Below are 26,822 nucleotides of genomic sequence, written 5' to 3'. Positions count from 1 at the left end.
CCCCCTCCTTTTTTCCTCTCCTCTCCCCTTTTTCTTGAGAAAATCTTGTGGTGAACTGTGAATTATAACAAACAATGCCTGTGATGGAGGGCCTGAATTGGGGAAAAGTAATAAAGGGGCAAAAAAAAAAAAAAAAAAGAAAAAAGGGGGGCGGTATGGACCCACAAAAAGCAAATAAGGAAAAAATTTGGGTCAAGAATAAAATGATTTGCTTTTAGGTGTTGGTTGTCTAAGAGTTATGATGAGAGGAATAAGAGAGAACAGAAAAATGGGGGGACAAATTAAAAAATACTATTGTATTTAGTGGAACAAGAACTAGATAAAATGGAGAGCCAGGGATGGGAGCACTGCTAGTGAGTTAAAAAGGTGAAGTAAAAACCCCCAAAATGCCACAAACATAAGTTTGAGTCCCAGATAAGATAATTTGTTTGTTATTGAGGTTTGAATGAGAGGAGATGTAAAGGAGAAAGGAAGAAACTAATATAGAGGGAGAAAAGAAAGAGAGAGAGAGAAAAAAAAAAAAGGGAACCAGTAAAAGAAGAAAAAAGAAAGGAGAGAGAGAGAGAAACAGTGAAGAATTTTGGATTGCAACCCTCATAGAGAGAAAGGAAGAGGAGAAAAAGATAATGGGACATGTAACACTTATGGGTAGTGTAGTTCAAGTAGAGGAGAGAGTAAGACCAGCAGAGAGTTAAGCGGCCAAATTGGAGGAGGAAAAACAGTATCAAAAATGAAGATAAGAGAAACAAACGAACAAATATAATAAAATGGGATAGGTTATAAAGTCTGCAGATTATTCTTGATTTTGAGAGGTTATCTTCTTGCTTTTTCTTTTCTTCCTCTTTTCTTCCTTTTTCTTCTTTTCCCTTTTCTTTTTTCTTTCCTGGTCGGTGACTCTGTACCCCGTTCTGCCCCTTTGGCACGCTCAGGTAGAGGTTTGCAGTTGATAAGTCTCTATGGCAATGTCATGTATTGTGCTTTAGTCTCGTTGGAGTCAAGGCTCATTAGCATTTATAGGCTCCGACAGTGAGAGAGTCCGTGTTCCTGGAGCCTTTCTCCTAGTCTTTCCTTCCTCAATTAGTAGCCTGATAATCCAGCTATGGGGTTGCTGCTGCCTCTGCCTGGATAGTAAGAGGCTCAAAGAGCTGGCAACTCCCCACTCTATTTCCACTCAGCACAGGGCTCTGGGTAAGGCTCAGTCAGTCAGAGCTGCTAGCATAATCAGGCGGGCTTTCCGCCCACTCAAAGACCTCTGGCTCTGCCACTCTGTCCGGTAACACAGGCAGGCGCCCACTTCCGGGGCGCTTGGAGGAAACTCTCACTCACTGTCTGCGACCAGGATATCCGGCCAGCAGTCTCACGCTCTGAGTGAAACCCCCAACCGCATGGAAATCTGCAGCGCTGGAATTCACTCTCGCTCCGTCCCCGTGCGCGGCTTTTGCAAGGCGCTGGGGCGGCCCGAGATTCCGCTTTTGCCCACACAAAGGCCCCTGACTCTGCCCCTCTGTGCGATAACACGGGCGCGCACTGCCGAGGCACTCGGAGGAATCGCTCACTACCTATCTGCGCGCGCACACCAGGATATGAGGCCGGCCGCGTTTCCCTGAGTGAAACCCTCACCAGCACGGAAAATTTCCACCGTTGGAATTAGTTCTTGCTCCCTCCCGTGCGCGGCTTTCCCAGGGCGCTGGGGCTGCCCAGAGATTCTGCTTTCGGCCCACAGAAAGGCCTCTGACCCTGCCTCTCTGTGGGCAACACGGACACCCACTTCTGGGGCTTAGGAAGATCTCTCGCCCACTAACTGCGCACCACCAGGAGAACGGGTAAAATGGCTGCCCTTGTCTTTCTTTGTTTGGGTTTGGCGCGAGTGTTAGCTTGTATTGCCCGGGTTGCCACAGGATCAGTTTTCCTCGCTAGGATCTCCGTGCCACAGCCTGGTTCGGCCTTTGTGCCGCAGCCTGGATGTATTCACCCCCTTTGCCCGCCTCAGTTTCTATATTCACAGTTACCAGAGAAAGCCGCCCTGTTTAGGTTAGTGAGGAAGGCGGAGCATTTCTTACTCCCTATTTCCTTCGGATTTGGTTATATATTTAGCCAATTTTTCACTCGACCATACCTTCGGGTGTATTGTGAAGCATCTGGAGGCTCCAAGTATAGGTTTTTCTGTTTCTGGTTGAAGATCTTGTTGAGTTTTGGGGGAGATTTATCGGTATCTCTTCCTACTCCGCCATTACTCTGACGTCATCTCTCATTTATTATTTTAATTCATGCATTTATGATGATGGTTTGGCTACAGGTAACAGGAAACACTAGGTAATGTAATGGGATTCATCAACATTCTCACATAACGAGCCATCATATTAGAAAGAGCCGCTCTGGGATTAGTTAATTCAACAACTCAAAAGCATCATCGGGAAGCTAGGATCTTTCCATCTTTGGGCTCTATGTCATCTCTTGTGTTTGTTTTATCCTTAGGATGGCTACTCTCAAGAATCATAAGACTGCCCTGGCCGGTTGGCTCAGTGGTAGAGTGTCGGCCTGGCGTGCAGAAGTCCCGGGTTCGATTCCCGGCCAGGGCACACAGGAGAAGCGCCCATTTGCTTCTCCATCCCTCCCCCTCTCCTTCCTCTCTGTCTCTCTCTTCCCCTCCCACAGCGAGGCTCCATTGGAGCAAAGATGGCCTGGGCGCTGGGGATGGCTTCTTGGCCTCTGCCCCAGGCGTTAGAGTGGTTCTGGTCGCAACAGAGCGACGCCCCGGAGGGGCAGAGCATCGCCCCCTGGTGGGCAGAGCATCGCCCCTGGTGGGCAGAGCGTCGCCCCTGGTGGGCAGAGCCGGGTGGATCCTGGTCGGGTGCATGCGGGAGTCTGTCTGACTGTCTCTCCCCGTTTCCAGCTTCATAAAAATACAAAAAAATAAAAAAAAAGAATCATAAGACTGGCCATTCGTAGGCCTCACAGTCACACTTGGCCAGCTGCACATTTCTACTGGAAGCAAGGCAGCCTTTCCAGATACCCTCCAACAGACTTCCCCTCACATCTAACAGCCAGAGCTGAGTCAGGGCCCATGCCCAAACCAATAAGTGGCACCGGAACTAGCCACAACAATCAGGGGAAACCTGATTGGATCCACCTCTTGGTGGAAGCCCTCACAGGGAGGGAGGGAGGGAGAGAGGGGAGACCTGAACAGAATCAGAGTTCTGTTAGGAACAAGGGGATGTCTGTAACAACCCACATGTGGAGATAACCTGACAGCACACACAATTAATCTAAAAAATTATTCTCAAACCCAGCCATCTGATGACAGTACCGGTACTTTTCAGATCTAGCAATCATGGCACGTACAGTCATAATTACATGTTTAAGAAACAGCAGTGCTGGTTTGCTCCTGCGGAATTCCACAGTGACAAACAGCAGGGCAGCGCCTGTCAGCCTGAGGACTGCACCCGTTCTACCAACGAGACCTTTGATAAAACATGTGTTTACATATGCAGTATGAATTATTTACCAACTGTTTCTCTCCAGAAATGATTTAAGGCAGATCATCTGCAGATTTAGATTTTTATAAATCCCTAAAACATTAACTTTTTCTCCCTTCATTTGTGAACTACACGTTCTCACCTCTCCCTCCTTTGAGGTTTCCTCAGCTCGAGGTGGCCGGGTATTTCTCAGCACCAGACCAGACTGAACTAACGCATCCATCAAGCCAGGATTTCCGCTTTCATGTACTTTTCAGTGATTTTTTTTTCTGACATTATAGGAGAAATCTGTGTTCCATCCAATTTTGCTGCTTTGTTCCTTCTTAAGTTTTAGAAGTAGCTACATCTGAAACTGGCATTTTTATTTTAGAATGTGGTGAACAACTCTAAGTACCTTAACAACAAAAAAGGACATGCAGTTGGCAAGATTTACTCACCACAAAGCCACTTAAAAAATATGTCTGATTCTTTTTATTTTGCCAGCAAACTGTGTCAATTAAAAGTTTCTTAATATGTCAAGCAAAGCACAAGAGGATTAACTAGGCAGGGCTGTGAAACTACAGACACAAGTGATATACAATGAAGGTTCATGTGGTAAAAGCCACATTTTAAAAGGCAGAACCAAAGTGCCTGAGGATCACAGCTGCACAGTGTGACTCAGGCACACCTGACTGCCAAAGCCACTTATATTTTCTGAAAGCTGTCTTTTCTATGTTAACAGTACCACACAGAAATGGGGGTTTTACTCCGGATGGATACAAACACAGGAGCACTCATGCACCACAGATTTAAGCATTTTGCCTGATCTTTTTCAGGCTGGGAACACACTCACCTACAGAGCTTTGACAAAACACTGTGCTCACTGCCAGCCCATTCCACGACTTGATCGTGACAAAGCATGGGGCACTAGGTCGTCTGTGGATAGTAATCAATGCTGGTGCCGTGGGCAGGACTCCATGCCCTTAAAATACCTTATAGAAAACTGCTGGATGGTTTGGTGGGAGGCTGGCAGCATCCGTGTCCGCACAGAATGAGCCCTTCTGCCCAAGGAGGAAGGTGGTCCAAGTGTGGGCAGCCACTGGCTGGGAGTGCCGTGGGGGCTAACATGGGTGGCCTCCAAGAGCTCTCCATGTGCTGAGATCCAAGGATTCTCTGATGACATCAAAACAAGCTCGTAAACCATCCCCCACTTTGAACTTCTGAAAAAACAGGTAGAGCAAAGACAGAGCTCAATGCTATCACGTAGGAATCACAGACATTTCACTTGGGAAGGAATCTGAATTGCTATCTGGCTCCAGCTCCCTTACAATAAAGTAGAGAATACCACTATTATAAGCTTCAAAATTTTGATTCAGCTTAGGTTAAAGCTGTAATGAAACACACACCTCAAAGTCAGTGGTTCTTGTCATACACAGGGTGAAAAACTGAAAGCTTTCTTTCTTAGACCAGGAATAAGACAAGGATCCACTCTCACCACTTTTACTCAATACTGGAAGTACTAGCCAGACCAATTAGGCAGGATAAGGAAATAAAAGGCATCCAAATCCGAATGGAAGAAGTAAAAAAGTCTCCATCTGCAGATGACATGTTATGTACAGAAAACCTTAGAGATTTCACCAAAAACCTGTTAGAATAAACAAATTCAGTAAAGCTATAAGACAGAAAAATGAATAAACAAAAATCAGTTGCATTTCTATACATATTTCTAACAACAAACTATTAGAAAAGGAAATTAAAACAATCCCACCCTAACCAGGCAGTGGCACAGTGGATAGAGTCGGACTAGAAGGCAGAGGACCCAGGTTCGAAACCCTAGGTCACCGGCTTGAGCGCGGGCTCACCAGCTTGAACATGGGGTCTCTGGACTTTGCATGGGATCATACACATGACCCCATGGTCACTGGTTTGAGCCCAAGGCCGCTGGCTTGAGCAGGGGGTCATTTGCTCTGCTGTAGCCCTCCACCCCCACCCGGTCAAGGCACATATGAGAAACCAATCAATGAACAACTAAGGAGACTAAGGAACTGCAAGGAGGAATTGATTCTTCTCATCTCTCCCTTCCTGTCTGTCCCTATCTATCCCTCTCTCTGTACCCCCCAAAAAGAGAAAAAAAAAAAAAGAAAAAAATCCTATTTATAATAGCATCAAAGAAGAATAAAATACCTGGGAATAAATTTAACTAAAGAGTTGAAAGATCTGTAATCTGAAACTGTATCTGACATTGATGAAAGAGATCAAAACACAAATAAATGAAAAGATGCTCTGTGCTTTAGAAAAATTAATATTGATTAGATGTCCATACTACCCAAAGCAATCTACAGATTCTATCAAAATTCCAATGGCATTTTTCACGGTAATAGGAAAAAAAATCCTAAAATTTGTACAGAATCACAAAAGACCCTGAATAGTCAAAGCAATCTTGAGAAAAAAGAATAAAGGCATCAAGCTTCCTGATTTCAAACTGTATGACAAAGCTTTAGTAATCAAAACAGTATGATACTGGCATAAAAACAGACACATAAATCAATGGAACAGAATAGAGAACTCAGAAAAAGAAACCCCATGCAGATGTGATCAATTAAGTTATGACAAAGGAGCCAAAAATACACAATGGAGAAAGGACAGCCTCTTCAATGAATGGTGTTAGGAAAACTAGAGAGCCACATGCAAAAGAATGAAACTGGACTCCTATCTTATGCTATACACAAAAAGTAACTCCAACTGTATTAAGACTTGAATGTAAGAGCTGAAATCATAAAACTTCTAGAAGGAAATATAGGGGGTAAGCTCCTTGACATTGGTCTTGGCAAAGATTTTTTGACTTTGTCATCAAAAGCAAAAATAGTCGACCTGGAATGCTGAGGTCGCCGGTTCGAAACCTGGGCTTGCCTGGTCAAGGCACATATGGGAGTTGATGCTTCCAGCTCCTCCCCCCTGTCTGTCTGTCTGTCTCTGTCTCTGTCTCTGTCTCTCTCTCTCTGTCTTTCTCTCTCCCTCTCTAAAATGAATTAAAAAAAAAGCAAAAATAAACAAGCGGGACTACATGAAACTAAAAAGCTTCTGCGCATCAAATGGGAGACAATATTTGTAAATCACATGTGAGCGTTCGATTTCCAAACTATATGAACAAATTATATTACTCAATAGCAAAGCAAACACTCTGATTAGAAATGGGCAGAAGAACTGAATAAATATTTTTCCAAAGAACACATAAAAATGGCCAACAGGTACATGAAAAGATGCTCAACATCGCTAATCATCAGGGACATAAAAATCAAAACCAGAATAAGATATCCACTCATACTTGTTAGAATGACTGTCATAAACAAATGAACAAACAAACAAACAAAAAACCAAGAGATAATAAGTGCAGACGAGGATGTGGAGGAAAGGGAACACCCGTGCAACTCACGGTGGAAATGGAAATTGGTGCAGCCACTACAGCAAACAGTATGGAGATTTCTTAAAAAACTCAAAATAGAAAAGCTATACAGTCCAGCAATTCTACTTCTAGGTACATATCCAAAGAAGACAAAATCACTATCTTGAAGAGATATCTGCACTCCATGTTCACTGCACCCCATGTTCACTGCGCTATTTGCAGTAATAACCCCTTTCACTCACCCCCATGCCTGATACCATTGTCTTGGAACTAAACTGGACTATTATTATGAAGGAAAAATCATCTATTCTGTTAAGCCACTGAGATTTTGGAATTTATTAGTTGCAATACCTTAACATTAATACTAATAGTTGTCCATATCTAAGCTTTTGATAAAGATTAAACAAAATAATATATTTAAAACACCTGAATCATATTAGCTCAGTAATGACTAATTCCTCTCCATTCATGGGCCTTCTACTCATGTGAAAATACACCAATAAAATCAATTTTGTTGCTTGGAAGCAATAGTTTTTTTTTTTGTTTTTTTTAGCACAGATTAAAATGTACATATCAAGGCTAACCCCTTAAGCTTATTATCAAGCAACATTTTGGGGAGAGTTCTGATCATTTACATCTTTAATTCACTGTGATCCTAGACATGCTTACCTGGAAACCTAACTTAAAACTGAGATAGGTAGAGGTCCTGAAACAAAGACAGCCATCTCACTCAGTGGATGGGGCGGGGGCGGGAGGGCTTTCCAGTTTTCAAGAACAGGTCATACTTACATATAAATTACTAAGGGTTCTAAAAAAAAGTTCAATAGAACTTAATAAGACATGTAGGGGAAGAAGCTGTGGACGCCAGTGATTTTGAGAACACGAAGCATTGGGGTGGGTCATGATTCCTGTTTACACACCAGTTTCCACAAACCTAAGCTAAATGAGCAAATACTTATTCTGTATTAGCACCATAAAATTGAGTTTCTAAATTGCGTTTCTGGGAATATTTACTAAATGGGGTAAAGAGCTATCCTGCAATACTTAGAGGTTTGTCTTAACAGACATCTTCCAAGGTCTGTTGTGTTATTAGCTGGGCACTACTGATTGTCAACTGTTGCACATTAGTTGGATGTTACAGAACATCACAGTGGCAGGAATGTTTGTCACAGATTGTGTCCAGTGGGTGTTGTGTGTCCTGTGGGTTATGGCAGAGTGACTCTGCCCACCAGCCTTGTGATAACTAACCACAGACATCATACCACGGATTCAGTCAGGGTGGGGATCTGCTTCCTCTTCCCAAGTAGGGACATACCTGAAAGTCTTCTTTTGTAAGAAAAAGAAATCATTCTAACAGATTAATTTAAAAACAAAATGCAAAATCTTGTTCTTCCCAGAATTGTCTTTTTTTTCCCCCATTGAGGTATAATTCACATATAACATTATATTAGCTCCAGATGTACAACATAATTGTTGCAGTAATATAATGTTGTGGTGATTAAATATATAGAAATATGGAGAAATATGAAAGATATATGGAAATAATCAGGATATAATATTAAAAGCAGTTAAGGAAATTGAATAAAGTTATGCCGTTTGGATAGGAATTAATACAGTGTGTACAGATATGATAGAGAGACTGCCTTATATGCAGGATTCAGTTAGTGTGTGTGTGTGAAGTTATATATAGATAAGTAGCTTGATGTCATAACTCCAGGTTAAAATAAACAAGAAGCTTCCTTAAGAACACCTTAAAAGTGGCTTAATGACTTAAATGTAAGGCGTGAAACCATAAGCATCTTAGAAGAAAACATAGGCAGTAAGTTCTCCGACATCTCTCGCAGCGATATATTTGCTGATTTATCTCCACGGGCAAGGGAAATAAAAGACAGGATAAACAAATGGGACTATATAAAACTAAAAAGCTTTTGCACAGCCAAAGACAATAAGAACAGAATAAAAAGACAAACTACACAATGGGAGAACATATTTGACAGTACGTCTGATAAGGGGTTAATAACCAAAATTTATAAAGAACTTGTAAATCTCAACACCAGAAAGACAAACAATCCAATCAAAAAATGGGCAAAAGAGGCCCTGGCCGGTTGGCTCAGTGGTAGAGCGTCGGCCTGAAGTGCAGAAGTCCCGGGTTCGATTCCCGGCCAGGGCACACAGGAGAAGCGCCCATCTGCTTCTCCACCCCTCCCCCTCTCCTTCCTCTCTGTCTCTCTCTTCCCCTCCCACAGCGAGGCTCCAGTGGAGCAAAGATGGCCCGGGCGCTGGGGATGGCTCCTTGGCCTCTGCCACAGGCGCTAGAGTGGCTCTGGTCGCAGCAGAGTGACGCCCCAGAGGGGCAGAGCATCGCCCCCTGGTGGGCAGAGCATCGCCCTCTGGTGGGCGTGCCAGGTGGATCCCGGTAGGGCGCATGCGGAAGTCTGTCTGACTGTCTCTCCCCGTTTCCAGCTTCAGAGAAATGCAAAGAGGAAAAAAAAATTAAAAAAAAAAAATGGAGCCCTGGCCGGTTGGCTCAGCGGTAGAGCGTTGGCCTGGCGTGCGGGGGACCCGGGTTCGATTCCCGGCCAGGGCACATAGGAGAAGCGCCCATTTGCTTCTCCACCCCTCCCCCTCTCCTTCCTCTCTGTCTCTCTCTCTTCCCCTCCCGCAGCCAAGGCTCCATTGGAGCAAAGATGGCCCGGGTGCTGGGGATGGCTCCTTGGCCTTTGCCCCAGGCGCTAGAGTGGCTCTGGTCGTGGCACCCTGGAGGGGCAGAGCATCGCCCCCTGGTGGGCAGAGCGTCACCCCTGATGGGCGTGCCGGGTGGATCCCGGTCCGGCGCATGCAGGAGTCTGTCTGACTGTCTCTCCCCATTTCCAGCTTCAGAAAAATACAAAAAAAAAAAAAAAAAAAAGGGCAAAAGAAATGAATAGACACTTCTCCAAAGAGGACATACAGACGGCCAATAGGCATATGAAAAAATGCTCAACATCACTAATCATTAGAGAAATGCAAATTAAATCCACAATGAGATATCACCTCACACTGGTTAGAATGGCGCTCATCAACAAAACAACACAGAATAAGTGCTGGCGAGGATGTGGAGAAAACGGAACCCTCCTGCATTGCTGGTGGGAATGCAGACTGGTGCAGCCTCTGTGGACAACAGTATGAAGATTCCTCAAAAAATTGAAAATCGAACTGCCTTTTGACCCAGCCATCCCACTTTTAGGAATATACCCCAAGGACACCATAGAACGGTTCCAGAAGGAGAAATGCACCCCCATGTTTATAGCAGCATTGTTCACAATAGCGAAGATCTGGAAACAGCCCAAGTGTCCGTCAGAGGACGAGTGGATTAAAAAGCTTTGGTACATATATACTATGGAATACTACTCAACCATAAGAAATGATGACATCGGATCATTTACAACATGGATGGACCTTGATAACATTATACGGAGTGAAATAAGTAAATCAGAAAAAACTAAGAACTATATGAACCCATGCATAGATGGGACATAAAAATGAGACTCAGAGACATGGACAAAAATGTGATGGTAACAGGGGAGTGGAGGGGTGGGGAGGGGGCGAGGAAGGAGAGGGAGGGAGTGGAGGGAGGGTAGGGGCACAAAGAAAACCAGATAGAAGGTGACGGAGGACGATTTGACTTTGAGTGAGGGGTATGCAGCATAATCAAAGGTCAAAATAATCTGGAGATGTTTTCTTGGAACATATATACCCTGATTTATCAATGTCACTGCATTAAAATTAATAAAAATAAGATTTAAAAAAAAAAACTAGCCCTGGCAGGTTGGCATCGCCCCCTGGTGGGCAGAGCATCGCCCCTGGTGGGCGTGCCGGGTGGATCCCGGTCGGGCGCATGCAGGAGTCTGTCTGACTGTCTCTCCCCGTTTCCAGCTTCAGAAAAATACAAAAAAACCCAAAAAACAAAACAAAACAAAACAAAAACAAACAAACAAAAAACTTCAAAGTGGCTTGATGTAACATTTCAGTCGATTAACATAAAAAAGTCTCCCTGCGAGGAACTTCCCAAAAGGTGGTTTGAGGTGATAATCCTGTAGATTAACACCTGTTAGAAGGCATTGGCCAGAAAAGGTACTAAAGTGAAGGGGCACCCCGTCCATGGTAGTCGCCCAGACTCCAACGTTGACGTGGACTGTTTCCACGTTGCTCTGACCAAAGACAGCTGAGAGGAGCACGCCAAGGGGCCCCTTAAGCTGCACACCAGAAGGATTTGTGAGTAATAAACTGCCTGTGTGATTCTTGCAACTAACTTGTGTGTTAGTCTTTCCTCCAGTGGCAATTGGTCTCTGCACTGATAAGTAGCATCCTCATAGCTGCCTCAAGAGTAGTCTCCAAGAGGCTGCCAGCCTTGCTGATAAGCAGGAGTGTCCCACTGTGCGGGGAAGTTGAATTGGGGACACTTGATCGACATCAAGCTCAGAATCTACTGGGACAATAATGATCTGATGTTTGTAAATATTTTAGAATGATCACCATATTAAGTCTAGTTAACACCTGTCACCATACACAGTTATAAAATTTGTATTGCTTGTGATGAGAACTTTTAACATCTATTCTCTTAGCAACTTTCAGATATGTACTACAGTATTAACAGTCACCATGTTGTACATAACATCCCCATGACTTAATTATCTTATAAGTGAAAGTTTGTACCTTTTGCCCCCTTTCACCCATCCCCACACCCTGCCCCTGCCAACCACCAATCTGTTCTCTGTATCTATGAACTTAGTTTTTGCTTGAGATGGTGGGGTGGGGGCCCCAAGGAGCAGGCTGGAGCCAGAACACAAGGCCATAACAGACTTCCTGGAAGGGCTCTGGTGGCCTAGGCAGGTCGGAAGGTTTGAAGCCAAGGCTGAAACACTCAGGAGTGTGGTAGTTTTAAGGCACGTTTCACAATCCTCTGTCACATCTCCCATCAAGAGGAGGTTCTAGGTCACCGCGCTGGTGATAGGGGGAGCTCAAAAGTTAAAGTTTTAGCTTGAGTAATGGTGGCTTTGGTTATGGCCAGTGGGCATTATGGTTAATAGAAGTAACAGCTTTGTTCCAGGAACTGGGATACCTGAACAGGCCTACCTGACTTAAGGAGCCCCATGAGTAATCCACTGTTGCGCCCCAGAGGACTACAAGCAAAGCCTTTGTGTTCCAACGATGAGCAAGAAACATCAGCTGGGCCCAGGCAACCTCCAGACCGTGAAGATAACAGTAAAATAACAGTTGTGTTAGCCACCAAGTTTGGGGATGATTTATTATGCAGCAATAGTGAGTTTCATGATGATAGGAACTTTTTTCATCTTTCTTCTACTCTTGTATCCCCAGTGCCTGGCCCAGAGCAGCTGCTCAATCAATATTTGTTGGATGGATGGATGGATGGATGGATGGATGGATGGATGGATGGATGGATGAATGAATGAATGAACGAACGAACATAAGAGAGGCTCACAATAGCTATAGGCAACAATCCATCCTCTCTGCCTTCCCCAGCTAGCACGCTACCTCTCCTCTGACCCTCCACTTTTCCTATCTTGCTGGCTTCTGAACAGTCCTCGATCTCAGCTCAAAGATCATATTCTCAGGGAAGCTGCCCTTGAACTCCCCTGTCTAGAGCAGCATCCTACCCATCACTCTCAAATCACCCTGTACTTCTCCTTCATGGCATTTCCCAGGACTCTCATTACACAATCAAATAACCATGTGGAAATTCCTGGCCAGCTCTCTGCTGCCATTCATTGTAAGCCACCTGATAGTGGTGGTGGTGGTGATCTGTTCACAGGTGTGTCTTCAGTGCTGGACAGAGCCTGGCACCAAGCTGGTTGCCCATGTCAGAATGTTTCTGGAGGCCAGCAATATACATTTCAATTTTTTACTGTTTTTACTCACAACAATTCTAACACCAAATGTGTAGGTTTATGTTTCCTCATACCAACGAATTTTCCAACTCTCTGGACACCACCTGGGTATCCTACAGTTCAATTCAATTCTGACACTGACTACTCCAACTTAATATCAGACCCCATGGGTTTAAGGACTCAGTCCCAAAGACTGCCCCTACTTCAGATGCCAGCTGCAAGTATTGGGTCCTCTGGTTACCCATTTCTGTCAACGTGGCTACAATGTCTGGGTAGGGGAGGTGGTTTCCCACAACTCCCACCCCTTTCAGGTTTAATAATTTGCTGAAACAAAACTCTGGAAGACACCTTACTTACAGTTTCTGTAGATTTATTATAGAGGATACAACTCAGAAACAGCCAAATATACAGAAGAATGCATAGGGAAAGGCACGGGGCAAGGGCAGAGCTTCGCGCTCTTTCGGGGTGTGCCACCCTCCCGGCACTCAGTGAGTTCACAGACATGCAAGCACTCTAAGCCCCGTTGTTTAGAGCTTTTTATCGAGGTGTCACCACATAGACATGATTGACTGAATCACTGGTCATTGGTGACTGAACTTACCCTCCAGCCCCCTCACTTCCTGGAGGTCAGGGGCTGGGGCTGAAAGTTCCAACTCTCTAATCATGCCTTAATTTTTCTGGCAACCAACCTCCATCCTAAAGCAGTCTGGGGGCTCCCAGCCATCAGTCATCTCATTAGTGTATAAAAGACAGTGTCAGGACTCTGGAGATTCCAAGGGTTTTAAGAGCTATGTGTCAGAAAAGAGGACAAAGACCAAATATTTATTTTACATGATGCCACACCAGCCAACTGCATTATCAGAAGGTGCTAATTCTTTGAATTCCCATTAATATTGAGCTAGAATTGGTCTCTAACTACTAGCATATCCTCTGCCAGCCTTTCCAAACCTACTCACACTTAGGTCATCCTCACCATGGGAACCCAAAAGGGTGAGTGTCTTCATCAGGTTTACACAATTGTTAGGGTAAGAGTCAGAATCTGAAGCCAGCTCTTTTGACTTTCCAGTTGAAGACTCTTTCCATTACACCACTCTGCCTTCTGGATATTTCCAGTGATGTGAAACACTCTAAAGTATCATAATCCCTCCATACAAACAACAAACAAGCCGTGCACTCTTCATAATGGAGCACATGAATAAGGTGAAGCTTCTCCATTTAACAAATAATGTTCAATGTCTGTGTACAACAGGAGTTCATGATATTTTAGGCACCTCCATGGCAAATGCCTAAGGGATAAGTCCCTGAGCAAACATCTAATTCAGATTTTAATTTGATTTCTATTTACTGGATAGCCTCTGTGTCAATTCTCTGCAGAGGGTGCTCCTTCTGCTTTTTTTTCTATTACTGGTTTTTCACAGGGTCTTTGAAGATTAAAGACTTAAATGCAGGTGATTGCAATAGTTAAGTAAGACAGCACCCCTGCACAATTGAGCTTCTGAAAACAATGTAATGACCTGGAAAGAAAAATGTGAAAATTTTAATGTGGAAAGAAAGAAAAGGGGATACAGAACCACGTACTGCATGACTACATTTTTAAAAATGTGTACATATACATGCTTGGAAAATGAGGATGGAAAGAAATACAAAATTTAAAATGACATGGAAGTTTTCACTGTTCAGATTGGCAAAAACTAAAAAGATCATTCATCTTTAGTGAATGTTAGCCTCAATGGGGATGAATTCTTTCACACAGTGTTGGTGAGAGGGTTGTCAGGGAAGAAAAAAATTTCCCTTTTTTTCTTTCATAGTTCTTCTGGTTGGTCTAATAATCAAATTGACATGAGACAGATCAACATGAAAATAACCAGATTTAGTTATGTATGTACATATGGGGTTTTCATGAGACTATGGGACCTCAGGACAAATCAGGCAGTTGAGTCTTATATGTCATCATGAGCTAAGGAAATAGGGGCAGGAAATAATGACTTGGACTTCAAAGGGAAGGCTGGCAACTCACAGGTAGATGAGAAGGAGCAAACATTTGGTGAATAAATTCTTGCTGTGCCACCTAGGAACCAGAGGGAAGTCTAAGAACAGCCTTTGCCAAGTTCCTCCCTGTTGGCCACACTTAGTTCAAATTATGCTAAGGTGATAGTTTCCTTCCTTTAAGCAGATTTTTCTATATAAATTCCTTGAGGCAGGTAAGGGGGAAAGTAACAAGCTCTTCTTAAGTTTGTTGGACTTTGTCTTTAGCAAGAAATAATCTGCATGCTAGGGTGGCACATTCTGGGGAGACTCATTCTGAACCCCTAGTTTCTTTCCCTTATTTTTAGGTGAGAGGAAGGGAGATAGCAAGGCAGATTCCCACATGCACGCGATGGGGGTTCAGACAGCAACCCTGTCTTGGGCCGATGTTCAAGTACCAAGCTATTTTTAGCACCTGAGGTGGATGTGCTCAGACCAACCAAGCTATGCTCAGCACTCAAACCAATCAAGCCACTGGCTGTGGGAGGTGAAGAGGGGAAAAAAGGGAGAAAGAAAAAGAGAGAAGCAGATGGTCACTTCTTCTGTGTGCCCTGACTGGGAATCGAACCTGGAATGTCCAAATGCTGGGCCAATGCTCTATCCACTGAACCACTGGCTAGGGCCCTACAGTTTCTTAAAAGTAATCAACTTAAAATAATCAAATCCCCAAAAAGATATACTTGGGGATGAAAAACTGCTCCCTCTTCAGGGTTAACTGGAATAGAATTCATGAGTAAGTGGTAGTCTTGTTAAAACAATAAACACACAAGAATTTATATTCCAGATATTTCAAGACATACCCATTCATATGAACAAAACAGAAATAGAACTGATTATACAAATTTGAAAACATCCTGACCAGGTGGTGGCACCATAGATGGAGTGTTGATCTGGGACACTGACGACCCACGTTCAAAGCCCTGAGGTCACCAGCTTGAGCACAGGCTCATCCGGCTTGAGTGCAGGCTCACAAGCTTGAGCACGGGATCACTGGTTTGAGTAAGGGACCATAGACATAACCCATGGTCGCTGGCTTGAGCCCACAGGTTGCTGGCTTAAGCAAGGGGTCACTGGCTCAGCTGTAGCCCCCGGCCAAGCTTCTCATCTCTGTCCCTTCTTGTCTATCTGTCCATTTCTGTCCCTCTCTCTCTTGCTCATTTCCCCCAACCCCCAAAAAAGAATTGAAAATAACTAAAATGTTCATCCATAAGGAAGTGGTTGAAAAATTAACGTTTGTCCATACAATGCAACATGATTCAGCCTTTAAAAAGAAAAAGGTAGGCTTAGATGTGCACGTAGACAAACCTCCAGGAGATACGGTCAAGTTAAAAATACACAAGAGAAGCCTTGGATGATAGCTCAGTTGGTTAGAGTATTGTCCCTACGCATGGAGGTTGTGGGTTCTATTCCTGGTCAGGGCATACAGAGGAGCAGATTGATGTTCCTGTCTGTAAGTCCAGCAGTTGTGGCCATCACAGCCACCAAGCACATGCAGGTTCACATTAGATTCAAATAGATCTTAGAGAAACAACGGAGCCAAGAAATGGTGGGCCATTACCTTTATTCTAGACTCCTACTGGCCAACAAGTAAAAACAAACACACAGGCACCAAAACCCATTCACATGTTCCCCGGTTCCACAACCAGGAGAATCTTTCTGGTTTTTCCTAGAATCAAAGGCCCCACTAGCCTCAGCCACCTCCTTTTCCCCATCTGCACACCTCCATCTTGGCTGCTTCTCTCTCGGCAACCACGTGGCCTCCCTCCAAAATGGCCTTCTAGCTCCTCCTTTTAAAACTTTTCAGCATGAAAATCCCTCCTCCAGCACACATTAGCATAACCAAGCCCCTTCCAAGCATGAAGGTAATTAACATTATCACCTGGGCAATGCAATCACGTGGTCAGTGGCCATTTTTAACAATAAAAGTGAGCAAAACCAAATAACACAAATTTTACAAACTTATTTGCCCAACTCTCTCTCTCTCTCTCTCTCTCTCTCTCTCTCACTAAAATCAATAAATAAAATTAAAAAAAATACATGAGAGAAGAAACCCAGGTGTCCATCATTAGACAAATGGGTAAAGAAGATATGGTACCTTATACAATGGAATATTACTCAGCCATAAAAAAGAATAAAGTCTTACTATTTGTGACAACATGCATTGACCTAGAGGGTATGCTAAGTGACATAAGTCAGACATAGAAAGACAAGTGCCATATGATTTCGCTTACATGTGGATTCTAAAAACAAAATAAACAAAACAGAAACAAACTCATAGGGACAGAAAACAAACTGATGGTCGCCCGATGGGAGAAGGTGGAGAGGTGGGTGGAAAAGGTGAAGGGAGTAAGAAGTACAAATTGCCAGTTATAAAAATAGTCATGGGGATGTAATGTACAGCACAAGGAATATAGTCAATAATATTATAATAACAATGTATGGTGTCAGAGGGGCACCAGATATATTGAGGTGACCACTTTGTAAGTTATATAAATGTCTGATCACTACGTTGTACAACTGAAACTAATATAATATTATGAAAAGTGTAATTGAAAAATAAATTTTTTTTAAAAACTAAAAAAACATGAGAGTATGCAAGTAGCAGCATAACGGATGAAGTATAATCTCATGTAGGTTAAAAAACAACCATACGTTTTCATATCTTGATATATATGTGAAAATTTTAAGAAAACATATAAACTTACAGAAAAAAGTCTAGGAGGAGACAGCCCCCAAAATAACAGTGGTCATCTCTATTATGGACTCTTCAGTATTTTACTTCCATATTTAATGCTTTGTTTTTATTAGGTATCATGTACAAATAATAAAAAAATGATTAGTAATGACAGAAGAAAATGTTATATTCTTAAGTCAGAAAAGCAAGCTATCATACAGCATGTACAGTTTCAGCTCAACTATGTCACAAAGAAGATCTGTTACAGAACCGGACTGAATGGGGTGAAACAGCAGTGGAAGTGAGACTTTTTTGTTGTATATGCTTTAGGATTTTGAACCTACTGCTATTTTTCAAGAAGAGTAAATGTAACAGGTTTTTAAAAACTGGAAAGAGAAAATATGCTCTTAGTGTTATGCATGGTTATGGCTGTTTTGACAAGTTATCTTAATTTTCTTAAAACAAATTGCAAGATGTAAAGTTGATTTACAACTTCTTAAGCAGGTGATAGGGCCCTAGAAGACTTATTTTTCTCATTTTCAGTTTTCTACATTTTCCAAATTTCCTTAAACAAACATGTACTACTTTTACAATCAGAAAAAGAGAAAGCTGTAAACTCATTTAAATTATTTTTAAACAGTGTAGTTAAGCAAGAAGTCACCAGGCAGGTACATGATAAATTATAAAGATGTTTGGTAAGAGCACCTCCCTTCAAAACTCAGTGCAACATGGAACCTGATGTGTGAGAAAGATAAAAACAAAGTTTACTGGGAGGGACCTCCCGCCCCACTCATGAGCAGAACGCAGGGTTCCAAGAACTCCATTAGGAAATGCACTGCTACACACAGACTGAGGCTGCAGGGCCTGTGGGCAAGGGCTCCCAGGGATGGGACGGTCAGAGAGGGCTTCAGGGAAGAGGCAGAACAGAGTTAAGGTGAAACAGGCAAGGAGGATGTCAGTGAGCATGCCTGCTGTAAACAGGCATTTCAAGGTGGATAAACAATGTACACACTGGTGCAGAGGCCGGGACAATGCCCATCCTTCCCTGTACTGTTTGTTGACTGACAGCAGGTTTTCTGCCCTCACTCATCAGGGATCAGAGTGAATGGCTGGGGCCAGACTAGGTTGCCTCTAGGAGCAGAGAGTCATAGAAGGTTCCTGAACACATGCATGACAGAATGAACTCCTGCATACTCATCCCCACCCTCTGGAGTTCTAGCCAGGCACTTATAGCAAAAAGACAGACAACCTTCCAGGCCTTGATATGTGAGTGCCTGCTGCTCACTGTTACACAACTGAAGGCTTTGCCAGGGTCGTGCTGCATTTGGCCAGAATGATGGGCCAGGCAGGCTGTGGGCCTTCCTACAGTGCTATCCTAGAAGTAACCCACATTCTAAGGGCAACATGTAGGCCAGGGACATCAAATCATAGCTCATGGTAGGTAGCTCGCTGGGACTGAGACCAGGGCCTTTTACTCCACTCCTCAGCAGCTGTGGCACCTCAGGCAAGTTAATCTCTCTGAGCTGCAGTTTCCGTACTGGTAAATGGTGGTTCAGTTATTCGTACAAGAAATATTTACTGAGCATCTGCTCTATGCCAAGTACAGTCATAGAAACGGGGGATCAGTAGTGACCAAATCATTCCCATAGTCCTACCCTCATGGAACTTATATTCTAGTGGAATGTGAATTCCCCACTTCATGGGGCTGTGGAAGGGATTAGATGAGGCAGTTCCTGGAAAGCAGGGTAGTAACAATTCTGTACCTAATTCTAACGCCGGTGGGTTTTCCCCCATACTACCCAGCAATTCTCTGACATCAGCTGGGTGTCTTACCATTCAGCTCAGTTCTAACCCCATCAATCTGGAGATGGCATCAGATCTCACGGGTTAAGGTCTCAGTCCCACAAGACTGCCCCCTCATCACAGATCTAGGTTGTCTCCTATACTCCACATACTGGAGTTTCTAACAGCCCCCTCCTTGGGTTGGATTCATTTGCGAGGGTGGCTCACAGAACTCAAAGCAACATTCTACTCACTAGGTTACAGGTTTATTATAACAGGATGTAACTCAGGAACAGCCAGATGGGAGAGGTGCATAGGGCAAGGTACGTGGGAAAGATCACAAAGTTTCCACGCCCTCCCAGATGCGCAGCATCTCCACGTGTTCACCAACCTGTAAGCTCTCTTGGCACTCCTTTTAGGCTTTTATGGAGGCTTCGTTATACAGGCATGGTTGATTAAAACACTGACCACTGATTCAACCTCCAGCCCCACCCTTCTCCCTGGAGGTCTAATCACAAGGTTGGTTCTCCTGGCAATTAGCCCCCACCCTTAGTTTACCTGAGGACATGCCAAAAGTCACCTCATTAACATAAAAGACACCATTATTGCTCTCACCATAGGAAATTCTGAGCGTTTTAGAATCCCTGTGCCAGAAATAGGGGCAAAAAATAAATATACATATTTCTTACTATGAATCACAGATCAAGATAGTAACAATCCTCCTCCTCATTTTATTAGTATGCATTCCCTGCAGCCCTTAGGACCAAGACGGCACCCAGTAAACATCACAGGCCCAGTCTCAGTTTCCCTATTGGAAGCAAAGTGCCCTACAATCAGCACTGGCCTTCCTTAGACTGGCCTGAAGTTCCTCTCTCTGCACCCCAGCCCCAGCCCTAGCGCTGCCAATTCCACCCTAACAAACAGGGCTGGGCATAGAGAATGAGGGAGACCGCCATCGAGGCCATTCTTCCCACAAAATGCTGCTGACCACTCAGCGAAACTGGCTCAGTCCTCAAGTCCTCAGGGAGACAGAGCAAAACTGTGGCTGAGAGCCTGTCCCTTCTCAGGCAGTGGGAACTCAGGGAGGTGACAGGCCCTGCCAACCAGGCCAGCCATGGCAAGGCAAGCCCTCACTTGGTGGATTTCAGGCCTCGCCAACCAGGCCAGTTATGGCAAGACAAGCCCTCACTTGGTGGAGTTCAGCGTTAAATGCTCATTCCAATGTGCTCCCAGAGTGGGTAAGAGGCACAAGCAGCACATATTCCGAGCCGAGTGGTCAGAATTATTGGTATGAGTTGAAAGGGAAAAAATAAATTGTAAGCCAACTTTAGAACCTCGTCCTTGGGATTCCAAGAAAGAGCTCCATCAAAAACCTTGCTGGCACGTATCTTGATATGTAATGATAGTTTCAGCTTTCCTCACCAACGACATTGGGGTCTGATGCCAGCCTCTATTTTTACAGTCTGAGTAATGCCTGGGCAAAGGACCAGATGAGACTCAGAGGCAGAGGGACGGAGCAAGAGAGGTGATGGCACAGAAACGGGGCCCATATCCTCCTCAGGCTCCAGCAGCAGACCCTTAGCAGCACTGTCTGAGACAGCAGCCACGCCTTCCTCAGACCCTGGACTTCCTCTGCAGCCTCATCCTGCTTTATAGCTCCAGACCCTAACCTCCCTTTTGGTTGCTACTTTGATCTCCTTGTTCACCACTGTGTTAAATGTGTGAATGACCACATCACACCAGCTCACCTCTGGGACCCTGGACTGCTTGCTGTTCCCTGAAACCCCACATGCCCCCTCTCATAACTCATTGTCTATGCCCATTTCACTCTCTTAGCCCAGATGCCTTCTTGATCTGGTTAACTCCTACTCATCCTTAAACTCAATTAAAATGCCACCTCCCTCTGGAAGCCCTCCCTGACCCCAAGGCTGGGTGAGGTCCTCCAACATTGAGCAGCCGCAGCCCTCCCACAACACTCATCAACACAACAGGCTCATGTCAACTTCTTTGCTACCTTTCCCAGCGCAGGGCAGACACAGAGCTGAGTAAGCAGGGGGTGCTCAGAGGTGTGTGTGTGGCAAGGAAGGGAGGGAGGAAAGAAGGGCACCAAGAAGGATGCTGTCACAGAAACCTATCACAAACTGAGTCAGAACAAAGCACTAAAACCCAATAGATCAATGGACCATTCATTAATGTTTACTGAGCAAAAAACTGCAGGAAGTGGTTGGGAAAATATTTCTCAATGAATGTCAGTGGGAAGCAGGTCACTCTTGGCTGCATTCTCTCCTCTGTACCCCTTCAGGTATGGGCTGGGGGCTGGCGTTGAACAGCAGGAGACACTCTGGAAGGCTGAGTGAGTGGGGACACTTGCAAGGCTCATGAACAAGCAGCTTTCGCAGGCTTGGGGCTCTCATAGCTCCCCTGGCCTTGGTGAGGGGCTGGAGACCATTTTTTTTTCTGGGATAACCTCTAACTGCTGAGGGAGAGCGACCAGAGCTATCCCTACAAAGCTGTTAAGAACATGCTCTGGGTCAAGAAACAGAATAATGAGGACCTTCCACTGTCCTCCTGGTCCAATTCCCAAAAGTGGGAACAAAAGCAGGGACTGAAGACAACCGATCTATGAATAAAGACTGTTTTTGGCTGGAGCCTTTTTAGCATATTTCCTTCTAAGACACTCCCAGTTGCCTATCAGTATCCATTTCTTCTTCCTGGCTAAGAGAATCCTGATTTGTGGGAGGGGAGAACAATGTGGCAGAGACTGGCCGCTAATCATGAAACCCACATCCTCTTCTTCCTCTTCCTCGGCCCAGGGCTGGACGCCTTTCACAGCCTCACTGTAGGAGGTGTGGCCATGTGTCTGAGCCCTGGCTAACAGGCTGTCACTCACCACCTCCAAGCCTGCTCCATAAATTCCTCCCTCACACCATCCTCCAAGTTCCTTCCTCCAGTGCTCATTAATTATAGTAACCAACTTTTTTTACAATGAAAAGGAGGACAAAAATAAATTGAAGAAAACAATATCATAAATAAAAGAAACATTTTATTCATTGCAACCATAATACACTATAATATGACAAATGCATAATAAAAACATTTGTAATAGTTTATATTGCAATTGTGCTTACATGCCTATTAATTTTTAATAATTGTAAAAAAAAGTACTCATTTAGTAAAACTAAATATCAAACAAAACCACTAATTTGTAGTGATATTTGGGTGTATTTATCATTTTCTAATTAAAAAAACATCTCTTTTATGCAACTATTTAATCAAAATGCTTTATTAATAAATATGATTTGAGGTTGAATTTTCACTTTAAAACTCGAATTTCGGGAAAATACTTGTAAATAAAATTATACGTATTTGGAAATTATTAAATAGATAATGAATTAATAAAACATGAATTGTGCTTACCTATCTATGATTGAATATTCACTGAGAAAGAAATAATCGTGAGTCTACAATGTCTTATGTGCTGTGTTGTGTTTCAGTAAGAAGTACACAAAGCCATTTGCACGCACAGTATACCGCGCTGTCTCTCAAGGTCTCCCATGCGGAGCACATGCATCTCGTAATTGTGTCTCGCCGCACTGTACAATCTTTGACAATCGTCATGTCAAATAAAAATACGTCACATCACATGCAATGGATTGACTCTGCATCGATCGAAAACAGACATTTACAGATTAGTCTTCCAATATCAAAAAGGAGGACATGTAAGAGGACACTTTTCGAGGGAGGACGGAACTTACAAAAGGAGGATTGTCCTCCCTAAAGGAGGACGATTGGTCACCTTACTAATGCAAAAGAGCATGGCAGTCCTAAGGGCCTGGGTGCCTGAATCACCTCTGGAAGGAGACCCCACCTCCCACCCCAACTGATCAGAAATAGTCTTCTGGACTGTGTGAACAAAAAGCAAATATCTATCATATTTGAGCCATCAAAAGTATTTGGTGTGGTTTGTTTTTCAGCAGTGAGCCTACCTAACTATTCCATGCAACAATGTGTCTGACTAAATACTGACATGGCCGTTTTAGCTGGGAATGGTCCTGTGACACAGTTTTGGCCATGGAATGTCAGGGGAAGTCTGCTGACTGTTTTGAGAAAAATGTCTGCTTTCTTGATAAAAGGTACCAATGTGGCTGGAACCTCCTTCCGGCAGCAGCCATTTTGCCATCTTGAAGGAAAGGCCAAGAAAATAACGGAAGTGTCCATCCAGCCATCTACTGAAACCAATGCCCCGACCACCTAGCTTCAGACAGCTTGTTACATGAGGACAATAAACCATTATCTGCTTAAAGCCACTAAGGTAGGGCTTTCTGTTACTTGAAGCCAAACATGATCCTAATTGCTTTGCAATCACTCATTCATTCTTTCACCCAACCTTTATTAAGGCCTATTTCATGCCAGTCCTGTGATTAGAACTGAAGATTTAGAGAGGAGCTGGGGTGGTCACTGCCATCCAGGAGCTCCCACGCCAAGCTAAGAAGACAGGCCCCTGAATGGACAATCCTAAGGCAGTGGGAACTGGATACTGTGATGACATGAAGTCCCAACGGAGTGTGAGCAATGATTGGTGGGTGGGCAGAAGCAAGGAGTCCCGACTCTCTTGCTGGCATTCTGCACACAGAACAAACCAACACTCCTCAAGCTAAAAAGCAAAAAAAGAATGTGATCTGCTCAGCGAAGCCAACTGAAATACTCCCTGTACAGTGAGTTGTTAAACACCATCAATTAAAGCAGCTGTTTCAAGATAATCAGCAGTCATAACAGCAAGATGCACAAGAGGAGAAAATAAAACAATTATTCACCATTAACTTAGAAATGCTGGAAATTATATGAACCTAGGACAGGGCAGCCTCACTTGGCTATTCTCGCCTGCTGATGTTAGCCATCACCTAAAATATAATTTCTTCTTCAAAGAAGACACAGTAATTTTTCACCTTAAGACAGAGAAAAAAAGGCCACCAACTGTCCATGCCATGACCTTTGACCATAAATGTTCAAGCTTTGATTGTGTAGGTCTGTCTCCTTTAGGAACTATGATGGAGACAAATTGGTGACAAAAGTGGACCCATCTGGGAAATGAAGAGGCAACCAAGACCAGATAAGTCAGAGAACCCAGGGAACCATTTGGAAACTAGAGAAAAGCTTTCCTCCTTTTAATTCAATTCTGCTTGTATACAAATAAATGTTGTGGATGTTGTTTTATAAATGAATGGCATTATTTGCCATTTCTTTCTTTACCACGTATAGGGGAAGTTTTTTTTTTTTTTTTAAGAAAGACAAAGCCTCATTGACTTCAGATCCCCGTAGTTTAAGCAGGAATAAAAATAAGCAGCTCCCGTGAAGAGAACTGATGACCAGGTTTCCAGTCTGACAGTGGATGTGTTAGCGTAAGGCGGTGCAGGGCAGGCGGTGTGCTGGTCACACACACAGGCACAGAAGCTCTGGGGTTCCCGAGGCAGCATCACAGCAGGTGTCCCCAGTCCTCAGCCTGTCACTGCAGGCCCTGTGCCAGCTCTGTGATGGTAGGCTGCCATGTGGAAGTTTCTTTGTAGGACACACAGAGCAAGTGTGGGCGAGGTCTGGGGAGGAAGGACCTCCCTTTCCAGGACCAGTTTATTCAATCCAAGCCCATCAACACAGTTTCCCCTAGACCTTCATGTCAAGGATATCCAGCTATGGCAGACACAGAAAATAGTTGTCTGGCCTTCTGCCTCAGGTCCCCTACCTGCCCCCACCCCCTGCGCACAGCGATATCACCCCTCACTCAGAGAGCTGGGCCTCTGATGGTCTCATGGGCTTCTGGGACTGCCAAAGAGACAAGTCCAAAACAGTGGTCAGGGCAGCATGCTGTTGACCGGGATCAAGAACCGTGCAGGCAAACCAGGTGAGTAAATATTGAGTTTATGGTCTCATATCACACTTCCCACTAACAACTGTAGGGAAGTGCCAAGAGTGATAGTTAAAACATTAACCATCACATGTCAGACACACACCAATCAAATAAGTGCTCGTCTTAAATAGCTGGCAAGGCCACATCATACCAGTGTGTACCAGATAAAGGTCATCACTTCACTACCCCACTATGGTCAACGCTTTATAGGCATTGCCCTATCCTCGCATGGTCGGGAGCCAGGTGAGTGCCTGGGAAATGTCTGGGCTAACATTCATGTCCTCTGCCATGAAGTCAAGTAAAAAGTCCTCTGTTCAATGAGGACAAAGACTGTGTGTCTTATTCATTCTTCTGTATTCATTGTATCAGTGCAGTTGGCTGCACCAAGAATGTATTTTTAAGGAATGAATAAATGGTAATAACAGCTAACATTTTTAAAAAGCATGTACCATGTGTAAGGCGCTGCTCTAAATCCTTGTCATGTACAATCTCATTTCAGCTTCACAACAATACCATAGAGCAGGTATTATTATCATCGTCCCAATTCTACAAATGTGGTAACTGTGGCACAGAGAGGTTAAGAAACTTGCCCAAGGGTACAAGACTAGTAATTGTAGATCAAAGACAGTTTAGGTTCAGAGTCTACACTCTTAACCACTGCACTGCACTGAATACACAACCAAACTCAGGTACTCTAGCATTAGGAAGTCATCAACAGAGAACATCTGACATCTACAAACCCAGAGAAATCCTCCCAGGAGGCTTCTGGTGCTGCTAAACATACTGTTTCTGTTCATTTGACTTTTAAGGAAAACCAATACCTACACAGGAGCCCACCTATAATTTTCAAATAACTATGTAGCTACATTTGGTTACCAAGCAACACGGATTGTAGGGGAAGCCTTTTAAACACTCTGTGGTCCCATTCCCCCATCTCTAAGAAGGTCCCAGACTTGCTGGAAAAATTGAACAAGGTTGCCTATTTATTATGATAAGGTATTATATCAGCATAATGTATGATCGTAATAATTAGCCCATTTCAATACAATGACGGATCAAAATTTCTATACTCATCAATCTATATTTATCAAAATTCTATACTTGTCTATACATCTATGAAAGTTCCTATTTATCTCTCCAGGTTTTAGTAACTATGTTTGAAGCTTAACAACTTATTTCTGCAACACTGTTTCCTTTCATCATTATCTCTGAGCTCCCATACATTTCTGCTTTAACACTAATACCTTTTCTCTGCCTTAATCTGCTTTGTTCACTTTAGAAGCATAGAGTTAACGAGGCAGTAAATGTTTTAGTCTAACTTTAGTTTTCCTATATTAACAGATGATAAAATTAGCAAGCAAAAGTTTTATTTTATAATTAAAAAGCTCAAAATGGTATCACTATAGCTCTGCAGGCCTGGAGTTTGGGGTTATATCCAATAAGGTAGGTCTAGGGAAGTCAGCTGTGGTTCTGTTGGTTGGAAAGACATGTGTCTCCATATAATTGAAGGGGAGGACAAACAGTATTCAAACTATTCATAAATTTTATATAAATGATAACTCCAACCACACACAGAAGTGGAGAGGAGGGGAGTGATGGTGGTGTCAAAATCAGGTGCAATAATTATCAACTCAGTCTGGGTTTTTTTTGTTTGTTTGTTTTTTGTATTTTTCTGAAGCTGGAAACGGGGACA

General features: G+C 43.7%; 1 protein-coding gene and 1 non-coding gene across 5 annotated transcripts in view; one reads left to right on the top strand and one right to left on the bottom strand.

Annotated features, from left to right (window-relative positions):
* The window catches only part of PXYLP1 (2-phosphoxylose phosphatase 1), an 84,531-nt gene that overhangs the window by 52,595 nt on the left and 5,114 nt on the right, over positions 1-26,822 (bottom strand). The window lies entirely within an intron of this gene.
* On the top strand, positions 8,953-9,028 carry TRNAF-GAA (transfer RNA phenylalanine (anticodon GAA)). Its single transcript has one exon. It is a non-coding gene; the product is annotated as a tRNA-Phe (tRNA).

This window comes from Saccopteryx bilineata, chromosome 10 (assembly GCF_036850765.1).
Source record: "Saccopteryx bilineata isolate mSacBil1 chromosome 10, mSacBil1_pri_phased_curated, whole genome shotgun sequence".
In the NCBI taxonomy this organism is placed as follows: Eukaryota; Metazoa; Chordata; class Mammalia; order Chiroptera; family Emballonuridae; genus Saccopteryx; species Saccopteryx bilineata.
The sequence above is the reverse complement of the archived record's forward strand: the minus strand, read 5'-3'. Positions and strand labels throughout refer to the sequence as shown.